The sequence below is a fragment of the Protopterus annectens genome, chromosome 1.part1 (genome assembly GCF_019279795.1).
Source record: "Protopterus annectens isolate FY-2018-M chromosome 1.part1, PAN1.0, whole genome shotgun sequence".
Classification (NCBI taxonomy): domain Eukaryota; kingdom Metazoa; phylum Chordata; order Ceratodontiformes; family Protopteridae; genus Protopterus; species Protopterus annectens.
The window spans coordinates 1,911,820,829-1,911,842,999 of NC_056726.1; positions in this window are offsets into that span (position 1 = coordinate 1,911,820,829).

The following is a 22,171-nucleotide window of genomic DNA, read 5'->3' on the forward strand; positions in this document are numbered from 1 at the left end:
CCTCCTCTGTGGTGCGATCTCTGAGTTGGTATATTTAAGTAGGGGAGGCATAGCCCCCCATGTTGGGGGGTGTGGGGGGAGGCCCCCCACATTAGTTTAAGTTTAAAGTGTACATTTTTTTGTACTGGAACAGCGATTTTTTCCCCTGGGAAAAAAATCTGTTCTGTGTTTTTGTAATTTTGGGTTTCGAACTTAATGGTTTGATATTACATAGTTCGAACTCATGTGAGTTCAATATAGACCCACTCCCCAGTTCTAATTTCCTGGGTCCTGTCTGTGAACCAGTTGGCTAGCCACCAGGTGACATATGGTTTTGTATCTAACTTCTTGAGTTTGTCAACTATGCCTGAGTCAGGTATTGTGTCAAATGCCTTGGCCAGGTCAAGGTAGGCAGTGTGAACCATTTTGCTCTCATCCACTGCTTTGGTGACCTTCTCAAAGAAGTTCACCAGGTTGAGTAGGTATGATCTCCCCTTGACAAAAACAAACAGGGTTGGGTCCAATGTCTGGAGGTTTACTATATCACTATTGATCATTGCCATGATGATTCTTTCCATAACTTTGCATATAAGACTAGTGAGACTTATGGGTATGTAGTTTCTAGGGTCTACAGATGGCCCAACGTTGAGCAGAGGGATGTATGTTGCTGTTCTGCATTAATGAGCCAGAAAACCTGTTTGGAGGCTACAGTTAATTAGCAATTCCAGAGGCCCTGATAGGTCATGTTTCATGCTATTTACAAGGTATCCTAGGATATTGGCTGGGCCCATTGATGCAGTGTTCTTGGCCTTAGAGAAAGCATTAAGTATCTGTTCCATAGTGATAGCAGGGGGAGTTATATTTGATGGTATTCTTGAGGGAGGACAGAGAATGAGAGAAAGGTAAAGTTGGAACTGAATTTGTCATCTTCTGGCTCAGTATATGTGGTTCCATTTACAATGAGCTCTGCACACAATTGTTTATTGCCTTTGAGGTTGTGGACATAGCTAAAAAATACCTTGTGGTTGTCCTTGGCCTGGGAGGCCAAATTTATCTTAAGTTTGACTTTGGTAGACTTTATTTGTCCTCTGAGTTGTCGGTTTAGTTTGATGAGAGTGCTTTTATCTTGCTGGGTGCCACACCTCCTAATGTTTGCATGATTTTCTTCCTTCTCTTATACAGATTATTGATTTTGTGATTCCACCAGAGTGGCTTGTTTTCTGAGTTAGTTCTATACTTCTTTCTGGTGAGTATAGCTGTCTCTATGCAGTTATTAACATGTTTGTAGAGCATTTCTGTGAACTGTTCTGCATAGGCAGCAGTATTCGCAGGGGTTATGGGGGCTTGAGATTTTGCCAGATTATCACATAATAGCAAAAATGTAGCCTTAGAGTAGTTCATGAATATTCCTGGTTTAGCTGGGAGTCCAGGTTTTATTTTTGCTTCAAATGACACTGTTTTGTGGTCTGACCTTACCAGGGAAGACAATACAGTGGGGGGGGGGGTGCAGCACTCTCCCATATTAATGAGGACCAGATCCAGTAGATTGCATCCCTGGTTGTGTATTATAGGTTCATAGGTGTTTACTAGGCTAATGCCCACAAGGGCATTTTAAGCCTAGCCATGCTTCCCAAATCTCTGGCATGTTCTGATACTCTTAATAAGTGTAAGCATGAGCCTGGGAAATGAACCATTTACAGGTTACCTCTGTCCATTAGAGACATAGGTGCCAAACCAGGGATACATTTCCAGTTTCCCATCCTACTGTCCAAGTTGCACTGGAGCTGGATTAGGAAAGAACTCTGGTTTACATGGATGGAGAGCCTATTCCATAAATGGGGTAGTCTCTGGGATACATACCTATCTCTAAAGCAGGTCCTATTTATATCACAGGCAAGGTTTAAGTTTAAGTATTGACTATCTGGTCCAGGGAGTTTGTGTTTACAAAATCCAGGAATCCCTGTGCCAGTACATTTGGTGTCATATAGGATTCCCACTTAATAGTGGAATAATTAAATTTACCCATGAATATGGTATTGGCTTGGATGGTGACTGTTTCCAATACGATTAAAAACATGATATGGGTGTCCAGGGTCATAGAGGGGGGACCTATAGCTTGCAAGGAAGTTTTATTGGATTTTGCCTACAGTGGTTTAAACATGGAGTAGCTCAAGTGCATTGTCCTGTGTGATGATCAGAGGTGCTGCCACTCATGCCATGGAGAAGTACAGCAGTGGATGTAAGATTTGTGCCAGCACAGCTAGCTGGAATTTTGTAAATAATTGTATGTCATTTGTATATCAAACTGATTTGTACAGGTGCCTGTAGTGAAAATGTATTTGTGAGCTTGCTTGTGTTAAAATGTATCAACAGTGCACCCTGCTGAAATGAAGAGAAATGTACATGTATTATGGTATCTGTATTAAATGTATATGTTTTAATATAGGACACTGGCACAACAATAGTTAAGAGCTGACTTATTTTAAGAAAAATAAAGGCAATATACATGAGCTGTTAAATCACCGAACATCACCCCACAGTGCTGAGTAAGACTGTAGATGGTAGGTCTGGGAGCAACCATTATCTGATAGCTTTTGTAAAGAAGGGTGGGGTGTTGTCAATGTTTCTGGCTCCTACACATTGCCATAAAAGCTCTAAATGTGTATTGTAGCAGTCTGCTAAAGCCCTGTCTCAAAATTCAAAAGGAAATATTGTGGGAACCTAGAGTCAAGAGACCAGATGAGGTCATTCCGCAAGTCATCTTGGATATTATATTTTACAAGCAGTAATCTCAGAAGATAGAGTATTCTGTTTTGGAGCATGACTAGAAAGACTGCACATGTATTTCATCCTGTCTTGCCCAAGTAAGTTATTAGGAAACATTAAATTCTCTTAAATTCAGCTTAGCTTAAAGACTGTTTTTCTTTAGTTGTATAAGTCTCTCCATCAATGTTGTTTTCAATATTTTCTGTGATTTGAACTCTGTGTTTACTGTGAATATATATTTGGTATTTTCATGAACTTATTTATTTTTAAATCTATTAAAGACTTTTACTGCAGCTGATCCTTGTACAGAGTACTTAACCTTTGAGAGTACTTATATTTATTTGGTGACCCTTTATAGGCCACTCCAGCAGGCCTAGCCATTTTGGTGAACTACTAACATTTGTATTAGTATTAATATTGCATATAATAATTGGACACCCTTTGTTAAGGGCATTGGAGTAGCTGATTGTGAAGTGTCTGGTGGCAGTGATAACTACTTTATAATCTGAGCAGAAGGGGGGATAGCAGGCAAATCTGTGCCAGCCTTTCCCATGTGTGTGTGTGTGTGTGTGTGTGTGTGTGTGTGTGTGTATGAAAATCATATCTCTCAGTCTGTGTGCCAGCTATTTGGGGCAGAGACACAAAGCACTGGATTTCCAGGAGAGGGTGCTGGCTGGCAGTCTTATTGGGGATCTGGAGGAAGACAGATATAGAGACATACAGATCCCAGGCTGAATTTGTTCCCTGTGTGCTCTTAAGGGAAACTGTATTTGATGCAGAGAGGTCTGCATCTGGAAATACTGAGGATATCCATTTGTATTCCAAGTGCATGTCCCTCTCCAGTTTCACTGGTGTGGATTCAGGCTCCTTGATTACTGGCCCACTGTGGGGATGACATATAGTGGTGCCCATCACATATTGGCAGCAGTGGTGGGCATCACATCCTGTTTGACCAACCCTGAGGTAAATACATTTTTAATGTAAATCAAGACACCTCCATCTTTAGTTCCTGTCTGTGTAGTAGCTGGTCTAATTGTGCGGAAGGCATTATAACCTTGCATTGTTGGTGTGCTCTCCACAGCATATGTGCATTGTTGAGGAGTTTGATGGGGGGAAAGGGATTCAGTGGTGCATGTGATAAGTACATAGCTAGTGTATGCTACTAGAATGGTAGAGGTTCTAATCTTGTAATAGGCAACTGTGTGTGTGTGTGTGTGTGTGTGTGTGTGTGTGTGTGTGTGTGTGTGTGTGTGTGTGTGTGTGTGTGTGTAAACATATTTCCTTGCAGCAGTGTGCCTGTCTAACCCATCCCTTTGCAATGGTCATACATTTTAAGGCCGTATGCCTATATGCCAGCTTTCCCTTTGTCCTCTTTTACAGGGCCTTCTGATGTCATCTATCTTAACAGAAATGGCTGACAGTCTGAAAACAGATAAGCTGTGTGGTACATGTGCTATGTCCTATGCACTCAAGCATATACTACTTGAGAGGTAGGTGTTCTAATCTTGCAACAGGCTACTTTTTGTGGGTAGAAATATACACCCTTGCAGCAGTGTGTCTGTCTCGCCTATTTCTGTGTAATGGTTATACATTTTAAGTCCCTATGCCTACCCGTTGACCTCCCCATTGGCCTCCTTTACAAGGCCTGCTGATGCAATTCACCTTAACAACACTGGCTGAAACTCTTGAAATAGATAAGCTGCATGGCCCATGGGATAATTACATAGTGTTATAGTGTACATAACTAAGGGCCCTTTGTCAGTGTGTGTGTGTAAATATATTCCCTGTAGCAGTGTGCCTCTCTTGCCTATCTGGGTGCAATGGTTTAACATTTTAAGGCCCTGTGCCTACCTGTTAACCTCCAAATTGACCTCCTTTACAAGGCCTGCTGATGTAATTCACCTTAACAGCACTGGCTGACACTCTCAAAACAGATAAGCTGCATGGTACAATCGATAAGTACGTAATGTTGTAGTGTATACAGATAGATAAGTAGGGATTCTACTCTCATTGAGAACAACTCTGGCAATGTGTGTTTGTAAATATATCCTTTTGCAGCAGTGAATCTGTCTCACCTATCTGTATACAATGGTTATAAATTTTTGGGCACTGTCAATCCCCCTGTTAGCCTCCTTTACAGGCCCTGCTGATGTCATCCACCTTAACAGGACTGGTAGACACTCCCACCATATGTAATCTCTGTGGCATATGTAATTAGTACATAATACTATAATATTTACAACTAGATAGGTAGGGGCTCTAATCTCGAAAAGGCCATCTGTGTGTGTAAATATACTCCTTGCAGCAGTGTGTCTGTCTTGCCTATGTGTGTGCATTGATTTTCAGGCCCTGTTAACCCCCTCATTGGCCTCCTTTACAAGCCCTGCTGATGTCATCCCCTTTAACATCACTGATAGACACTCTCACAATATGTAAGCTCAATGGCACATGCAATTAATATGTCATAGTGTTTATATAATACTAAATAGATATGGTTACTAATCACAAAAAAATGACAACTGTGTGTGTGTGTGTGTGTGTGTGTGTGTGTGTGTGTGTGTGTGTGTGTGTGCGCGCGTGTAAATATTCCCCTTGTAACAGTGTGTCAGTCTTGCCTATGTGTATGCAATGGTTAAACATTTTAAGGCCCTGTGAGTACCTGCTGCCTATAAATAGCCCACATTTACCTAGGCATAAATGTTATCTGCCACCACCTACAGTTGTAGGTACACAACACTCAGGTAACACATATCTAGGGTGGCATGCCTTGTCATGGGGTATGCATGTAGGGTTATGTTGTCCTCTCCATTGCCCCTGACACACTGCTCTACACAAAAGCACCTAGGTAACCATCCACATAAAAAACACACCTTTCTGATATTATATTTCTGCTTTGCTATCATGCCATCCTGAGCTGCTGCATTGCCACTAAGTCTCCACAGCATAGTTACTCAGACCCCTGCAGCAGAAACATACACACTTCTGAGAGACACCTGTCAGTCTGCAGCACCTATGCCAATCTAACATCATGCAACAAAGTAACAAAAACATTAATGTGTACTCATGACACATGCTAACAGACAGCACCTGTCATGGCATAACAGAACCACAGTAAACAATGTCGTGTAATGTACTATAGTCACCCTGTGCATCAGACACATATTTGCATGCCCTTGCGTCAATGTTATGGATGGCAGGGATGAGGCACAAGTGTCATCACATGCACAGGGTGTAGTGTGGAGGTACCAGAGGCCTAGACTGTGCCAAACAGTTAACAGTGTGTGGGGGTCAGGAAATGGTGATGGTCAGCTGGGCCATGAAGAGGTGCCGTGTGTGTCTGTTGGTGACCTGCATGTCACACTCATGTATGAGTGTGTGCATGTACACAGTCAAGTCATGTGCTATCCCTACAGGTAGGTATGTTGGACAGCAGTGGACCATACATGGCAGAGTGGACAGTTCACCATCTCCATACATGATCACAGGAACTGGCTCTTCCAGGAGTGGCACTGGCACGACCATGCCCAGGGTCAGATGTGGTACTAGTCACTGATGGTGACTGGTGTCTGCTGGGCCCATGTCCCTCACAGGATTGCTCTGGACCACATGCCCATGGCCTGCCACATCATGTTGAGGACAACACCTTCACTTCTGTAGTGCTGGAGGTTCTGCCACTATAGGAGTGTGAGTGTGCATGGCCACGTAGACTCACAGCAGATGTTGTTGACCTATGGCCACATGTCCAACACTCTACTCTCACCACATATTCTAGCACATACAATGTGTGGTCAAGGACTGAGAATGTCTCACCCCACTGTCTGTCCACTACATCAGTGAATCAATGCATGGCATCACCACTGTTGTGGATGGAGTCAATGATGCCAGACAGTGATGCATTGATGATCTTGAGCATCCATCTGGTGTTCCATTCGGAATGTGCTTGTGCCTCCATGATGGACCAAAACATGTGTCTCATGATGTGACATCTCTAATAGGTGGTGGATAGGCAGCAGCCCTCCTTCGACCACCCCTGTCAATCTGCCTGTGTGGGACCTTGCCAGCTCTCTGGTTATGACTAGTATCTACAGTCACCGATGCCATAGTCACTACACTCTCCTGTTTGATGCCACCAAACTCTGACTGTCCAATATCTGTGGCTGCAGGGGACTGGGTATGTGTGGGCATACTGATTGTGTATGGGGACATTTTGGGAGAAAGTGGGATGTCAACCCATGGGACAGATTCGTCCTCCAACAACCCCACCTGTGCCTCACTATGGCCACCATCATTATCAGAGTCTGATGAGACACTGACATCAGGTTATGAGGGGGACACACTCCAACCTCCAACCCCCACAGTCACCTGTGAGGAGGAAGACAACATACCGTCTTTAATACCTGCACTTTTATGTCTACTGATCCAAACACACACACACACACACACACATACAGGTGAGATGCCACAACTGTATTATACATGCCACATCTTATTTTTGATCCCATGCACAAAACATAAGCAGACTATGACATACGCAGACAAGACAGGCCCTTAATAACATACACTGCAGCTATGTCCGGTTAATGTTGCCAGTAATATACACCTGTGAGATAAGTGATATTTCAGTGTATGTGATGGACTTACACCTAGAAGACAATGCACCCACCTTCACCATACTATTGCCCCCTGTATAGCACAGACCTTCACAAAAATAAGTGCAAATATGTTACAGCTCTTGCAAATAAACTACTGTGATTACTGATTCAATGCACTACAGTGAACCCCTTAAAAACTGAACATACAAGTATTGTACTCTGACTAAGCATAACAGTTGTGTATACAGCAAACTGGCAGCCCTTAACATTCTTAGGGTATATGTGAGCCATACCTAAACAGTTTCAGACTCACCAGCTACAGTATGTTGGACTCCGGTCACACCAGATGTAGCTATGGAAATGTAAGGGAGAGGTATTGTCAGCAAACACAAATGTGGCATTGTTACAGGATAATATGTGTGTATATCATCATGTACAGTAGGAACTCTGATACTGCCCACATTGCTGACATTCTGAGTATGTGTGCATAAGTGTGCGATACAAACAAGGCCCACATGCAAATTGACCTGACATATGTGTACTGGTATGCAGAGGCTGCCACAATGACTGCTACAGTATTACAGTGATGAACACAGGAGGCTTACCTGGATGCTCCTCTGCTGTGTAAGCTGTGCCACCCACCTCAATGACATATGGGGTGATGGATGCTTGGGAGCTGGTGAATGATCCCAGGTTTGCCAGGAACTCCTCTGTGGCTAAGAGTGGTTGCTCTGCTGCAGGCCTTCCACTGGTGGCAGCACGGTCCCTGGCCACAGTAGCAGTCCTTTGCAGTGCAGCATTTATCATATCGGTCACCCAGTGTAGGACATGCTCATAGCTTCTTTCCTGTAGCCCTACTTGGTTTACTGAAGTGATGAGGTCAGCCCACAGTGCAGCATGTTGCTGCCGATTCTGGTGATTCCTGAAATTAGAATGTTGTGATGCAGTCTGAGGCCATCCAGGATCACGTCATTTTTGGCAGCAGAAAAAGATGGATGCCTCTGTACATGGTTTCTGAAAGACAAGAAGAGGGGAACACATCACAGGACCATGTACATTTCTCTCCACTATGTACACACCCTGCACATCCTAATTGGCCATTACTAACGTCCAATAACTACCACATGATACCCTGCCATCTATAAACACAGTATGTATGTGGCTATCAGCAACATAGTTCATAGATTCATAGGTTCATAGGTTTTCCTGCTCACTTTGATTTTTCCTGCTACTTGCTGCTTTTTCTCTAAAGTGTTCAACTGCTACTTTTCTGATGCATTTATTACTGCTTGTTTATAGCCTGTCTAAATTGTAAGCATTATTGTAAGCCTCTTACTTTGGTTTAAGTACTTGGGCATTAGGCTCACCCCTTAGGTCTCCCTGGCTTTCTTCCTCAGATTCTGACAAATATGGATGGACAATGTCCAACAGTTACTTCTGCCAGTCTGGTTATTATGGGTATCTTGACACAGTGTAGCAATTGTCTCATGTATATGGACAACCTTCTACTACTACCACCTAGGAACACAATTTGTGAGAGTTGCAATTACATGATGTATCCAAAGGCTCAACAGGAACAAAAAATTCAAAATGACTTAAATAAAACTCTGTTTTAATGAAATGATAAAAAATTCCACATCAAGCGCTTTCGCCTGGAGGCATACCGGGCTTTTTCAAGATGAACCATGATTAAAAATTCAAGGCTCAAGTACTTTCTAGCCCAAATCATGTGACTAGAATAGCAACTAATAAAATATGCAAATCAGATGTTAAAGTGCCAACAGAAATTCATTCATTCAATGAAATTATACAATGTCTAATAACCCACAAAATTGTACTAAATAATGTAAAAACATGTGTTTAAATTACAACTCATAATAAAGCATGTATGACTGTTTTATAAAGCTACAAACAAACTTAAAAAACTTAAAAACAGTCTTAAAAATTTATTTTTATGTCTAAAAAATCTATTAAGAACTATTGGTTTCTAAGACCTCTGTTAATCATATGAAAAGTTAACCAAAGTTTGAAACATCCACTCAAAACAAAATGTTGTCCAAAATAACTGGCAATGAACAACCCATCTAAAAAAATTCTTTATAAGGAACAAAATCATAACTTGGCCCTCCTCAGTTTCAAAACACTCATAATACTAATACTGTCATTAATACCAGGAGGCTTAGTTGCATTCAGCTTGAGCTGCCACAACAGTTCCTTGTATTCAAGCTGGGTTTCCCAATCACCCCTCTACTGTCATGTAGGACTTGCTCTAGGATTAAAAATTTAAGTTGCATATTAGGGCATGTGCTAAGATGCTTAAAAAAAGCATTGTTTTCCTTTTTCTTGGAAACTTGATAAAGATGCTCATATATCCTTCTCCTAAGGGTTCTCTCAGTTTTACCTACGTAAAAACTGGAGCATTGAGTACAAAAACCTAAATAGACAACTCCTTTCGTACCACAGTTGTAATGGTGTTCAGCCCTGAATTTAAACCTTCTAGAGGGAATGAAAAATGAACTGTCATTATGCACATAAGGGCATTGCTTACATGAACCACACTTATACGTTCCAAGTTTCAAATAAACCCTTTTATTGTCCACACCAGGTCTGATCTCAAAGAGATCCTTGAGGTTCGTGTCCCTTTTCCTAATAAAATGGGGATGCTCCTTAACAATCTGTTTGAAATCATCATGTTATACCAAAATTGGCCAATATTTTTTAATTGACGTTCAATTTTTAAGGAATCACCAGAAAAGGTATACACAAAACTGTTTTGGTATTCAATCTGTTCCGATGGTTTTGAAAGAATGCCACCAGATGCCCCCTTACCTAACAGAGGGCAGTAAATAGCCTCCCTACCAGCAGTAACCTCCTCAGCCAAATTACTTACTAAGTATGCTGGGTAATCCCTTTCATCAAAAAGTTGCTTTAGCAAGTTAACCTCTTCAAGAAAAAGCTCCATTGTGCTACACATCATTTTCTAATTCCCACCTACATTTCAACAGTGGCCACCCCTTCCACCAGAAGAAGGGTATTGTGAAGGGTCAACTTACATGTGCTTCAAGGATGTGTAGCACAATGGAGCTTTTTCTTGAAGAGGTTAACTTGCTAAAGCAACTTTTTGATGAAAGGGGTTACCCAGCATACTTAGTAAGTAATTTGGCTGAGGAGGTTACTGCTGCTAGGGAGGCTATTTACTGCCCTCTGTTAGGTAAGGGGGCATCTGGTGGCATTCTTTCAAAACCACCAGAACAGATTGAATACCAAAACAGTTTTGTGTATACCTTTTCTGGTGATTCCTTAAAAATTGAACAATCAATTAAAAAATATTGGCCAATTTTGGTACAACATGATGATTTCAAACAGATTGTTAAGGAGCATCCCCATTTTATTAGGAAAAGGGACATGAACCTCAAGGGTCTCTTTGAGATCAGACCTGGTGTGGACAATAAAAGGGTTTATTCGAAACTTGGAACGTATAAGTGTGGTTCATGTAAGCAATGCCCTTATGTGCATAACAACAGTTCGTTTTTCATTCCCTCTATGAGGTTTAAATTCAGGGCTGAACACCATTACAACTGTGGTACAAAAGGAGTTGTCTATTTAGGTTTTTGTACTCAATGCTCCAGTTTTTACATAGGTAAAACTGAGAGAACCCTTAGGAGAAGGATATAGAGCATCTTTATGATGTTTCCAAGAAAAAGGAAAACAATGCTTTTTTTTAAGCATCTTAGCACATGCCCTAATATGCAACTTAAATTTTTAATCCTAGAGCAAGTCCTACATGACAGTAGAGGGGGTGATTGGGAAACCCAGCTTGAATAAAAGGAACTGTTGTGGCAGCTCAAGTTGAACGCAACTAAGCCTCCTGGTTTAAATGACAGTATTAGTATTATGAGTGTTTTGAAACTGAGGAGGGCCAAGTTATGATTTTGTTCATTATAAAAATTTTTTTTAGATGGGTTGTTCATTGCCAGTTATTTTGGACAACATTTTGTTTTGAGTGGATGTTTCAAACTTTGGTTAACTTTTCATATGATTAACAGAGGTCTTAGAAACCAATAGTTCTTAATAGATTTTTTAGACATAAAAACAATTTTTAAGACTGTTTAAGTTTTTTAAGCTTGCTTGTAGCTTTATAAAACAGTCATACATGCTTTATTACGAGTTGTAATTTAAACACATGTTTTTACATTATTTAGTACAATTTTGTGGGTTATTAGACATTGTATAATTTCATTGAATGAATGAATTGCTGTTGGCACTTTAACATCTGATTTGCATATTTTATTAGCTGCTATTCTAGTCACATGATTTGGGCTAGAAAGTACTTAAGCCTTGAATTTTTAATCATGGTTCATCTTGAAAAAGCCTGGTATGCCTCCAAGCGCGATGTGGAATTTTTTATCATTTCATTAAAACAGAGTTTTATTTAAGTCATTTTGAATTTTTTGTTCTTGTTGAGCCTTTGGATACATCATTTTGTTCTTGGTCTGGTTCGGATCTAATTTGGTTTTAGAGTTGCAATTACATTATGAACATAGAGTCCATGCTCTCTCCCTCTCAAGCCAGTATATCTGGCACCAAAATGGTGGTCAGCACAATAACTACACCTCAACCACCACCCACACCTACACAACATAAACTAACATATGTGGAGGTCTTCAACATAAACATACCCAAACAAAGGAGACCTCCAAGACAAAAACACATGCGATCTCCACAGCCCTCCACACCACATACCATGCATAGTCTACACACCTGTATCTCACAGCCACTAAGGCTTCACCATAAACCCAACATATTAATCATAGGAAACTCCATTGTGAGACACACAGATGAGTCACTCACCAGGCTGGATAAGGAGAAAGTCACAGTTAATTGCCTGTCAGGTGTCAGAAACTGCCATATCACATATGCACTGGTGTCTCTCAACAACAGGTACTGTTATGACTCTGTCATAGTCCATGTTGGTGTGAAAGACTTGAGATGTAACTCCCTGGACTATATGAAGACAGACATATTTGAGTTTGCTGATTATGTGTCCCAGGCAGGTATGTCCCTATCTTTAAGCAACATTCTGCCATCATGCAGAATGATGCCTCAATACAAACAGGAAATTATTGACTTTGATAATTGGCTTAGTTTCTGATGCCATTCCAGGGGGAACCAGTACCTGACAGTCTGGGAAGATATGATCGACAGACCACGATGCTTTGCCAGAGATGGCCTGCATCTGTCTCACCTGGGCTTCAGGCCTTTGGCAAAGATTCATGCCTTCTCCATAGTGCCTTTTTTAGAAAAACTGGTGAAGTTAAAACTACCAACATAAAAAATGTCAATAAAACACAACTTAAATGTCATGCTGCTAAACACTGGGAGTCTGAACATGAAACTGCACTAATTACAAGCATTCTTAACTCTGGAAATGCTGACATCTGTGCAGTCACAGAAGCCTGGTTCACAGCTGTGGAGAGCATCCCAGCCTTACCTGGTTACCCATCCTATCATACATTCAGACCCCAAAATGTGGACAGTAAAGCCAAAGGAGATGGAGTTTCAATATATAGCAAAGACATGCACACCTCTAGGCTGGTCAAACAGTATGACACACAGTAGACACTCAAGGTGCAGTTTATTGACAACACCCCTTTTTATATCATAGCTGGTTACTGGCCCCCAAATCTGACTCAGGATACCCATTCTGCCTGTATGGACCTGTTTGACTCTATCGGAATTCAACCTTTTACCCTGATCCTGGATGACTTTAAACATAGATTGGAAGAACTACTCATGCCAGAGCACAAATGCCCAGAGATTCATCAATGTTGTCAATGCAAACACCTATGAACAGCAAGATGATACCCCTACAAGAGGGGAAAATATATTGGACATGGTATTAAACAGCATGAGGAACCACTGCAGTATCCCTACAGTATCATATTTCCTGGTAAGATTCGACCATAAAGCAGTCACTATTGAAGTCATCATCTCCCACAATACCCATCTAGTTAGAGTCAGACATAAAAATGTCTCCAGAGTTGATACAACCTCTTGAGGGATGGTATAAACAGCTTCACAGCCCCTTCCCCCTCTGTAGAAACTGTCACCAATATCCAAAACTACACCAAAGCACTATACAAGCATGTATATAAGATGCATGGAATCAGGAATACCCGACAGGACTACATTATCCTCTGCAAGGATAAGTAAACCTGTCTGGTGGACATCTGCAATAAATAAACTCTGTAACAAGAGGAAGCAAATCACTGTCCAAGACCAAGAAGGAGCAGGTGCCCAATTGAAAGCAATGTCTCCTTAGCCTGAACAACAACTAAGAGCACTACTGAAATCCTCCAGAGCAAACTTTGTGTGTAAAATGGTGACATCTGCTATAGACAATCATAACTCCTTCTTCACAACTAACATTGGGTAAGACTGTAATCCAGGTCATAGCCTGCTATAGGTCTCCAACCATGTCCCTAGACCCTCTCTCCCCATTTCTAAGCACCGTGGAATCTGTCAGGGTCCACCCCAGCATTCTCTTACTAGGAGAATTCAACTACCCTTCCATCAACTGGGAAAACTACTCACGCACCAGAACACTGGACCAACGCTTCCTGGATTTCACCAATTCCAATGCCCTGGACCAGCTCATTTTGACCCCCACTACAGGAAGCAAGATCCTTGACCTGGTTATTATTAACATGGGTGACCGGTTGCTCTACACAAATAGTCAATCCCTCTCTTGTCAAATCTGACCATAAACTAATCACCATGGAAATCCACATCTCACCCACGCCCCCCTGTAAAAGTAACCACCTTGATAAACTTCTCCAAAGCTGACTTTAGACTCCTAAAAACAGAGGTGGCTAGCTTCATGGCACCCATGCCAATGGAAAATAGCTGCATGACTGCTGAATCATACACCAATGCACTGTACGAACATGTACACAAATGCATGGAACTAGCCATACCCAACAGAACCAAGACGCTCTCCTCCAAAAAAATGAAGCCAATCTGGTGGTCCCCTGCCATTAATAAACTCTACAACAGAAGGAAGAAACTGTTACAGAAAAAGGTGAGGTCCCAAGCATGCAAAAACTCCCTTATTAGCCTTAAAAAAAAGTTGAGATCCCTCATCAAATCCTCTAAAGCCAGCTATGAAGGCAGAATTGCAGCAGACACTATAAACAATCACAAAGCCTTCTATAGCTATATCAAGAACCTCCATGATAATACCCAGATTTGCTCTGAGATACTGTACAATGGTACCTCCTATACTGAGCCAGCAGATATTGCCAACATACTAGCCGACAGATTCAGTGCCAATTTTACCCCTCTTGCCCCCCTAAAGGACCAATCACAATACCAGAAGAATGCCAGGCACTCAGCATTACTGCAGCACAGGTTAAAGCTGCGTTGTCCAAAGCCAAGAATACAGCTTCCATGGAACCCGATAATATCCCTGACTGTGTTCTACATGAACTACAAACTGAACTGGCACCAGATCTGTATGCCCTGTTCAGTCACAGCCTCACCTCAGGCTTTGTCCCTACTGAATGGCGCAGTGCTACAGCCATCCCTCTCCATAAAGGGGGAGTGACTACAGACCCTGGTAATTATCGCTCCATTAGCCTGATGAGTCTGATATGTAAAGCTATGGTGTGCATCATCATGGGACTGATTAACAAAGGTATAGGAAATCATCAAACTCTAGACCACACACAATTTGGCTTTGTGAAAGGGAGATCATGTCTGCTGAATCTGGTTGACTTCTTTGAGTCAGTCATGTCACCAGGGCTGTGGATGAAGGTAAGGCAGTGCATACAGCCTACCTCAATCTGGCCAAGGCCTTTGATACCATTCCTCACTTGGGAATTATTGATAAACTCACCAAACTAGGCATCAACCCCTATATCACTAGGTGGGTTACAAATTGGTTCACAGATAGAACAAACAGTGTGAAAGTAGCGGACGCCAAGTCAGAATGCCAACCAGTCACTAGTGGAGTCCCACAGGGATTGGTCCTGGGTCCTCTCCTTTTCGGCATCTACTTTTCAGAAGTCCAGGCCAACATAAAGGGACTCTGGTTGACCAAATTTGCAGATGACTACAAGCTGGGAACAATTATTAACTTTCCAAGTGATGCAGACATCCTACAGAAAGGCCTCACTGAAACCAATGACTGCTGTCAAAACCATGGCCTTAAGCTTAACGCCAAAAATGTGTACTCATCCCCTTTGGTAAAAACTCAGTTCCCACTAATTACCACATAGATGGGAGCCCACTGAACACTGAAGGTGTTATAAGAGATCTGGGGACGCAGGTTGACAGCAACCTGTCCTTTGACCACCACATTGCCACTGAGGTCAGAAAGTCCTTATGTGTAGCGCATCTCATTACTAAGGGTTTTGCATACAGGAAGAAAGAGGTCATCGTCTCTCTCTCTATACTCTTCCGTCATTAGACCAATCATCGAGTATAATGTCCCATTTGACATGTACCTCACTAGACACCTGCAACAGCTGGAGAGGCCACAGAAGTACCTCATGAAGAGGATCATGGCCATTAAACACATGTCCTACACTGACAGACTCAAAAGACTCCAACTATTCTCTGTCTCATATCGTCTACTTAGAGGTGATCTTTGCTTGACTTACAAAGCCATGTCTAACCCAGCTCTGTTAGAAATGCTACATCTAAAGAAATCCTGATCTCTCCACACCACATGGTCCAGAGACCTCAACCTCATTACACAATCAACAGAACATGCTGGAGGGACAGGTTCCTCACCCAGAGACTGACAATGTTCTGGAATAGACTTCCCATACATGTTAAGCAGAGCACCTTGCTGACCCTCTTCAAGAGAAATCTTGATGAGTGGATAGGTAATAGAAAGTTCACCCCTGGGATCATTCCAGCGGCTCTACTTGATAGAGGCACTGGGAGTCAACGTCGGGTGGCACGATGCCAGGGCACTTTCATGGACTAGGCTTGTAAAGGTTCCAGGGCCATCAGCCTACTACACACCTATGAACATATGACCACAACCTCAAAGGAAGCACCCAGATCTGCTCAGAAGTAGTGGTCAAGGACACCACTTATACAAATGCCGTAGATATAGCAAACATGGTAGCTGACAGATTCAGTGAAAACTTCACCCCTCTGTTCCCCCCATCATTAGATCAGGACATCCCCAATACCTGGCCATTCCACTTATATGTAGGGAACAGGTCATCACTGCTCTCTCAAAGGCAAAAAACGCAGCCTTAATGGGACCCGATAACATCCCAGGCTGCATCCTACATGAACTCAGGCAGGAACTTGCAGCACCATTAAGCACCCTATTCAATCAAAGTCTGAGTACTGGCTTTGTCCCAGCTGAGTGGAGAACAGCCACAGTCATCCGTATGCAAAAAGGTGGAGCATCCACTGATTTGAGAAATTATAGACCCATCAGCCTAAATAGCCTGATCTGCAAGGCCATGGAATAGATTACCATGGGTGTCATTAACAAGGACATTGACAACCTACAAACACTCAGTCCCACACAGTTTGGCTTTGCCAAGGGGAGATCATGTATATTAAATTTGGTTGACTTCTTTGAGACAGTCAACAAAGCCATGGATGAGGGGAGGACAGTGCACACCTCCTACCTTTACCTGGCCAAAGCTTTTGACGCTATTCTCCACTCGGCCATAATAGATAAACTGTCTCAACTAGGCAGCGATCCATATGTTGCCAGATGGGTAGCAAACTGGTGCACTGATAGAACCCACCTAGTCAAAATAGAGGAAACCACCTCAAGCAGTAGAACTTTAACAAGCAGTGTACCCTAGGGTTCTGTCTTGGGGCATCTGTTATTTGGGATATACTTTTCTGAGGTGCAGGGCAAAATCAGTGGGCTATGGCTGACCATGTTTGCAGATGACCGCATGCTGGGTGCTGTCACCAACTCCCCTAGTGATGTGGACATCCTCCAAGAGGGTCTCACTCAGACAAATGACTGGTGCCAGAAACATAGCCTCAGGTTGAGTACCACAAAATGCATCATCATCGCCTTTGGGGAGAGTGACGTCCCCACATATCACATTAATAACAATGTCCTAAGCACACAATGAGTCTTGGGGGATTTGGGCACACAGGTTGATATTAACCTGACTTTTAACCACCATGTTTCTTCAATTGTATGGAAATCCTTCTGCATGGCCCACCTTATCAGTAAGGGTATCTCATCCAGGGACAAGGAGGTCATAACATCACTGTATTCTTCCCTTATAAGGCCCATTATTGAGTACAATGCCCCTTTCAGCATGCACCTCGCAAAGTACATGCAGCAGCAACTGGAGACCACAGAGGTTCCTAACCAGGAGACTCCAGGTCCTCAGACATCTACCATACACAGATAGGCTAAAAGCCCTATCCCTCTACTCAGATTCAGGCAGACTGTTCAGAGCTGACCTCTGTCTTGCATACAAGGTAATCCTGGACCCCACCATGAAGGGACTGCTGCATATCTGTAAGTCAAGCTCCACTTCAGTAACCCACATGAGTGCCCTCAACCTGGTCTGTGACATCAACAGGACTTGTTGGCAGGACAGATTTATGTCCCAGAGACAACCCCATCTGTGGAATAGACTCCCTCTCCACATCAAGCAGAGTACCTCTTTACCCCTTTTCAAGCACAACCTGGATAACTGGATAGGAAACAGGAAATACATCCTTGGGATTCCACCTGTGTCCCCGTTGGACTGGGGCATTGGGTGCTGACTTGTATAAACGTGGGCTAAACTCTTGGCTAGACTTATAAGGGCCTCAGGGCCAATAGGCTAGTAACCTCCTATGATTCTATGATCCTATGAATACTGGTTATGGCCCTGTGTGCTGTGACAGAGTGTGTTATCTCTCCACTCCCATCAGTGTCATCTACTGAGGTGTGTCCCCTATGGGCAATGTCCCGGTACCATGTCATACAGCCATCATCCAACAAATAGGTGAGTGTTACTACAAGTATATGGGGACAGTCCAGCAACATCCATGTGACACAATGACAGACAGCACTGCAAACGTCCTGTAGGGTATCTTCCCTGTAGGTGTCCAGCTTCTGCAGTACACAGATGTTTGGGGAATGTGTACATGTGCCTGGTATATGTGGACCTTCTGCCAGAAAAATGTGGATGTTTGGCAAACAGTTGGACAGTACGTAATAGTTGTTCTGAGACTGTGAGGAATCTGGCTGTCACATGCCATAACTCTCAGAAAACAGTTAAGGTACAGTAATATCTGTTACTGTATTCATTCCCATACGTTATAAGCTCAATATTTGCACTCTGTTGCTGAGGTAGGGCCTATGTCTCCCTACTATTACTAGCTATGACCTGAAGTCCTGTGTAGGGGGTTACCAGGTATGCTAGCCATAGCTCTCAGGTGATGACATATGGATGTCAAGTACAAAGTGACCTAGCTAGAGTACATCAGGGACAGTCAGGGACACTTGTACAATGTTTGAACTATTCCTGTGTGACATTCACAGACTGAGAGTAGCTGAATGACAGTACATCATGTGATATGCCAGCTCTGTCCACCATTACTTACTGTCACTATTGTCTAACACACAATCCAGTAGCACTCACACAGGAGCCGACCATTGTAGGAGGGACTCAAAGGGCCAGAGCTGTGATGTATGTCACAGCAGGCAGAGTTGACAGGGAAACCTGTAGGTACTGGACAGCTGACTAGCAGCAACATGTCATTCCAAAATATGTACTACAGGCCTACTGTCATAAACCCTATTCCTCATAAGTACATCTTCCCAACTGCATCCCATTACATGGGGACTTCTATTACATGCCTGGCAGAGTGCTGTATTCCTTTTTGTGCAGAAATCCTGAAGAGTAATGCTTGTGGTATCACAGTCTGTCTTTGTAAAGAAAATCACAGACCTGTTTACCATAGGCAGCAACTTGTCTTTTGTAGGTAATGCTAATGAACAGGTGATTGATTCACAGGCAATCTGTGGGTCAGACTTGCTAACTGTATCCAGAACAGCTGGGTTGCACTTTCATTACCCAATGGCATGGCACAACAGTGCTATATTTAAGGCCTTCATGTAGGCCTTGTCCCCTTTCCTAGTCTGTGAGATGGACATTATCGAGGTGTGGAGACTACAGCATCACAGAGAGTAGGTAGAAATACTGTCCACTGTTAGGATTTATGCGGTATCTCCACCGTTTTGCATGCTATGTTTGGCCATTGTGAAAAAACTTTCTGATTATGTACGAGCTTAGTGTTAAACAATGTTGGTTGAGGTCAGTAAGGTGGAAGACAAATGTGAGTGTCATACTTTATATGCATCAGAATATGCATGCTGCTGCAGTAGCTGCTGGTCTATCTTTTGTGTATATTTGTAGGGGAAGACTGTGACACATGTCCCTGTAGCTTGACCTTTGCCCCCCCATCCTTTTATGTATGGGTGTTGTGTGGATCTCTTGTTCTAGGTGGTTGTGAGGTATGGCAGGTCTGTAGCAGGTAGCTGAACATACTGTCACATATGTCATACACTGCAGTTGCTCCTTTTTTCCCAGGAGTCATACTGGGAAGTGTGAACACATTGGAGGACAGCAAGCTGTATGTGTTAGTGAGGGAGCAGTTTCAGCTCTGTTCTTGCAGCATAGCCAGGGTGATGGAACCCATAACAGTCCAGGTGAGGCATGTGCTTAAGGTACATCTGTTATGTAACAGTGCTAATCGGAGAGTAGTAGGCGATATATAAGCAGCCTATACAGATTTGTGCAGTGTATCCCTACCTATAGGCTTTTGATGTGCTAAGATGGGTAGCAATGAATGCAGTAGCAGCACCCTGTTTTGGTTAAAATTTAAGTAGTCAGTCATTATTTGTTGTAGTCACATGCATGTAATTGAAGTGCAACATACTGGATTCGAACCCAGTGCTGTGTGTGGCAAAATGTACAATATGCTAGGAATTTAACAGACTGAACTATTGAGTCAATACTGCAGCAGGTGCATTTGCAAGATACATGTGCATGCATATAGTCTGTTACACAGGACTGGCATTAGCATGTGTGTTTGGATGGGTATGATGTGTAACACTGAACTGTCTGTCATGATTTAGTAACCTCAAGCTGTACTGACTTGCCAGTACTTCAACATACAGAATAGGTTTTGTGACAACTGTGCCAACAGTAGGTGGCACAACTGTGGACATTCTGCAACAGTCTGTACAGTTGTCAGCTATACCTAATATCCTAGGCTTCACATCCATCCATCATTATTTATTTGGCTGTGTACTGGTTTGGTGTCTGCATCACAGTCCCAAGTACACTCTTAATTTTCCCATTATATGTGCAAGTAGTGTGTCACTGGCAATCAGAATATGTTTACGGAAACACCTATTTTATATCAGAGCTGAGTTACCTAGTGGGCTAATGCAGTATGCTGTAGTTAGCAGGGTCCTGGGTTCAAGTTATGGCAGGTATAGTTATTTTACAGATGTGCCTAACAGTGTCAGAAGCACAGAAGGTGATTAAGGCAGTTTTAAGTGGGTTTGGGGGGGGGGGTTGCACGGTGCACCACATTGCACAACCCTGTTTTAACCCATGCTAATTCCAAAAAAGAAAAGAAAAAAGGAGTGATAGGAAAGTGTTGAAATCGGGGCAAGCAGGGGGAAAAACACTGTGAAAGGTAGGTAGGGATATGCAGGAAGGGTGTCGGAAAGGACCATCACTCTCCATTTCTTGTTCAGCAACAGCTGTGCAGGCTGTAAATAATTTGGATATAAAAACAGCTGCAAACAAAAGAAAAATATATGCAAAAACCTACAGGCAAGAACCAAAAAAAAACAAGATTTAATCTCTCTTCGGTGCTTCAGGAAAACCTTCAAGGAGTATAAATTAACAAACAGCACATATATTTAAATATACATAATGATTAATCAAACATCCAATCAAAAAACACAAAAAATTAAATCAGCAGCTTCCAATTACATTCCAAATTAAGGCCCAAGGGGGACAAATTACCAAACTTTAAAATAAAAATAGTTTCCTTATACAGTAGTCTTTTTTTATACATATTTCCAGAATGAAAACCAACAGGAACTTTTTCTAAAATGGTGGCTTTTCAGCCATTTGGATTAGAATTATGAAACTGAGTAAAATGCTTCATCACGGGACTTTCCTCTTTCTATTTTTTTTAATATTCCTTATATGTTCCTGTAGTCAAGTTTTACATTTCCTCTTGCTTTCACCTATATAAACAAGACCACGTGGATATTGAAAGGCATAGATTATACCTTCAGTATCACAAATAAATATCTCTAAAGGACAAAAAATATAACCATTAATAGAAGAAAAAGTCCTGCCAACATAAACACATATATTAAAGTGACCACAGGAAAAAGTACCCATCAAATGAGAGAGGTACAGAGTAAAAACGGGAGTTGAAACTGGGAACTGAAAATAATTATGTACTAGAATGTACATCAATTTTCTAGCCCTTTATATGATATGCCTAATCAAGATGAAAGTATACTAACTAAATCTCTAAACTTAAATAAATAATTCCAATAATATTTAACTACATTAATTAAGATAGAGCTAAAAACACTGTATGTAGTGATAAAATAATTTTTTCTCATGTCTTCTTTTTTCATTATTTTATTACCACATTCCAATATATTTAATGACCCAATATTTTTGGGAGGCAAACACAACACACAATAGTCACCTTATCCACTGCATACTGTAACAAATCTTTGCTATAACCTCTAGATTCAAACACTGAACACATTTCTAAATGTAAACAATTTGGAATTT